Source organism: Tachyglossus aculeatus, chromosome X1 (genome assembly GCF_015852505.1).
Source record: "Tachyglossus aculeatus isolate mTacAcu1 chromosome X1, mTacAcu1.pri, whole genome shotgun sequence".
In the NCBI taxonomy this organism is placed as follows: domain Eukaryota; kingdom Metazoa; phylum Chordata; class Mammalia; order Monotremata; family Tachyglossidae; genus Tachyglossus; species Tachyglossus aculeatus.
The window spans coordinates 100,287,874-100,291,784 of record NC_052101.1 but is presented as its reverse complement, the minus strand read 5'-3'; positions in this window follow the sequence as shown (position 1 = coordinate 100,291,784).

The following is a 3,911-nucleotide window of genomic DNA, read 5'->3' as shown; positions in this document are numbered from 1 at the left end:
GTGATCTGGAGACAAAATAAAATATAACAGAAAGCATTTCAACTGTATCGGGAAGAAATAGCAGAATAATGGAATGAATGACAGAAAATCCAAATTCATAGGTATATAAGTGCTAAAACTAGGAATGAAATGCGTCTCAATTGACACAACTAGGGTGCTGGGAATTACTCAGTTCAGGTATCTAGAAATGGTGAGGCTTTGGAGTTAGGAAGAGCTGTGGTCCAAAGCAGGGAATTCACAGGCCACCAATGAGAACAGTCATGGAAGGAGAAGGTACAGGCGGGGGAGTGCAAAGGAAAGAATTGCACCAGACTAGGTTGGGCATCAGAAGATGCTTTGGAGGGTGGGAGGTTTGTGGGGAGGTAGTGGGAGAGAAGAGTTGGGATGTTGAAAGATGGGCATAATGAGGCAGATCATCTGATACAGGCTCTCTCCTCAGTGTAATGGGAAGCACTGTTGCCTAGTGGCTCATTCCTTGCTTTCCACGGGCCTGGCAGTCTTGAGAACCTGGGTCCTAATCTTGGCTCTGACACTTATCTGCTGTGTGTCTGGGGAAAATCACTTCATTTTTCTGTGCATCAGTTTCTTCATCTGTAAAATGGGGGTTGAATCTTTCTCTCTCCTAGTTAGATTGTGAGCCTGATAATAGTAATAATTACAGTATTTGTTAAGTGCTTACTTTGTGCCAGGCACTGTACTAAGCACTGGGGTGGATACAAGCAAATTGGACTGGACACAGTCCCCTGTCCCACTTGGGGCTCATAGTCTCAATTCCCATTTTACAAATGAGGGAACTGAGGCCCAGAGAAATGAAGAAATTTGTCCAAGGTCACACAGCAGACAAGTGGCGGCAAAGCCATGACCTTCTGACTTCCAGGCCTGAGCTCTATAATAATAATAATGATGATGATGGTATTTGTTAAGCACTTATTATGTGCAAAGCACTGTTCTAAGTGCTGAGGAGGTTACAAGGTGATCAGGTTGTCCCACGGGAGGCTCACAGTTTTAATCCTCATTTTACAGATAAGGTAACTGAGACACAGAGAAGTTAAGTGACTTGCCCAAAGTCACACAGCTGACAGTTGGCAGAGTCAGGATTTGAACCCATGACCTCTAACCTCAAAGCCCGTGCTCTTTCCACTGAGCCACACTGCTTCTCTGATGTGGGACAGGGATGTGTCTGACCTGATTTTCTTTTCTCTACCACAGTGCTAGTACAGTGCTTGGCATAGAATAAGTGCTTGGTTTCCAATGCTTGTTAGCCAGATTTGTGTTATGTAGTCAAGGTTAACATTTTTTGGAGCCATGGACCAATCAGCTGCTTGTGGGCCCTCCTTTCAAATCCTCAGAGCAGTTTGGCCATTTGACTGACAGATACTATTTCCAACTTTTCCATTGCCCAAGTCCTTCACCCAGACCAGCACAATCTATCTGAACCAAGCAGAGCCCTAATTCACACCATTCACCTTCCATTTTCTTGTTTGGGAGGGTGGTTGTAATCCACAACTAGATAAAGACCTTCTTTCTCTGATCAAAGACTCTAGAAGGAATCTAAGTAGTATATTGTCAGTGAGAAAAGCATGTGGCAAGATCACCTCCCCTCCCATTAATGAAGGTCCCCACTTTCAGCATGCTCTGTGCACACTGGGCCAGTTATAAAGGCTGCTCCCACAGGCTCCTGGACTCTTGAATCACTGTTAACAAAAGTATCGGGTAACCACCACCTTTCCTTCCCCCACAGTGAGGGTTTCTATTCCTGGCATGCTCTGTTGCCACTGGGCTAGGGATCAAAACTGTTCCTGTGTGCTCTCAGATTTTCATCCCCACTGAGAGTTTTGAGCCTATTTTGTGTATTTGTGTTGTGTTTTAATGTTTCATTCCTCTTGATGTTTGTCTCCAATCCCTTCTTCCCCCTTAAACTCACGGATTGTGAAACACCCAAAGGATGTCAAATTCCCACCTGTGTATTGTCTTTCTTCATTGCTCTCTATATAGTAAGCACATAATACATGCTTTCATAGTACTACTGAGTAGCCAGTCTTGATCATGTCATTATTAGGGTTACCCTTGAGATCACGTATTCTTAGAGTTGGAAAAGTGATCCCAAGTTCTGCTGCTAGATCGTTTGGTATGTTCTTTTCACATCAGTGATCATTTTGGCAAAATCAAATGCCCCCTTGGGCTCTCTTTGACTGAATTTCAACAGTGACACAGCTGATTGAAAAATAGAATTTACTTTCATAATCCCTGCCCTGAGGAGGAAATAAGTTAAGTATCAGAGATGCCAATCAGAGTTGAAGTACTGTGTGATTTTTATTTCCTCATCCTTCCTTCAGCTGTTTTTACTATTGATGCTTTAATGAAAGGTAGGTGAAAGGAAACGGAACTCTTGTTTCCTTTTCTAGATGTTAAAGGTTAATGGAGAGAGCTTCTTTCCTTGTGTTTGTCCTTCAAATGGACTCACCTCTTGAATCTCCTTTCCAATTTGTTGAGTGTGTGCTTTTAGATTATTTTTTTCCAAGTGAGAGATGTAAACACTCAAAATGCATCACATGATGAGCTTCTGACAAGCAGTGACTTGGAGATCTATTAAACAGAAAAGGGATTACCATCAATCAGACTTAATAAATGCAGTTGAGTAGCACGTATTCTCTTTCCCTTAATTAACAGATGCATAAACTGGGCAGAAGGAACAGGATGGCAGTGTCTTTCCACATTAATGTATGGAAGGATTGTCTTGAAAGGTTAGTCTATGTATCATATCACAATATGTCTAGCAAATTTACCTTGCTCTTAGAATGCTGAGGTTAGACCCAATCAAATACTGGCAAAGAAAAAAATGAGACAAATGGTTGATGACATGTTACCTTTCTAATGTGAAGTGGTTGTGAAATGTTATGTAGTGTGGCAGAAAAAGATGATGGGCAATTAACTCTAAGCTCATTCAGGAAGTTTATAGTATCCTCAACTCATTCCTCTGTGTCTCCGTGCCTTTGAATTCATGAGCTTCAAGAAGAAGCCATTTTCCAACCAAAAGAAAAAAACTAGTTTGTTTTCAGATTCTTACTCCCTTAGCTTTTGCAGAGGATTCCTTTAGAGGATGAATAGAAGTTGCAATATAATAGGGGAATATGTAGTCCTTGAAAGATGACCCGATTGACTGGGGTGAGGGGAGTTTAGCTTACAAAACTGATATGTTACTGACAATCTCTTCCACATTTTGGAAATGTATGATGCCTTGTTTCACTGTTGCACTTCTTACCTAAGAAATCAGCGTGGTCTAGTGGAAGGTTCATGGGCCTGGGAGTCAGAGAACCTGAGTTCTAATCCCGCTCAATTTGTTCATTCAATTGTTTTTATTGAGCACTTACTGTGTGCAGAGTACTGTACTGAGCACTTGGAAAGTACAATTCAGCAATAGAGACAGAGACAATCCCTGCCCACACCTGGCTTACAGTCTAGAATAAATACCATTGATTGACTGATTTGTCACAGGTCTGCTGTGTTCACCTGTCTACTTGTTTTGTCACCTATCTACTTGTTTTGTCGTTTTGTTTTGTTGTCTGTTTCCCCCTTCTAGACTGTGAGCCCTATGTTGGGTAGGGACCGTCTCTATATGTTGCTGACTTGTACTTCCCAAACGGTTAGTACAGTGCTCTGCACACAGTAAACACTCAGTAAATTTGAATGAATGAATGAATGTGGTCTTGAGCAAGGCACAACTTCTGTGTGCCTCAGCTGTAAAATGGTGATAAAATCCTATTCGCTTCTACTTAAATTGTGAGCCTCATGTAGGTCAGGGACTGTGTCCACCCTATGATCGTGTATCTACTCTAGTGCTTAGTATGGTACTTGGCACATAATATGCAATTAGAAAGTATCATTTAAAAAATAAAATGGTACCTGGCCCC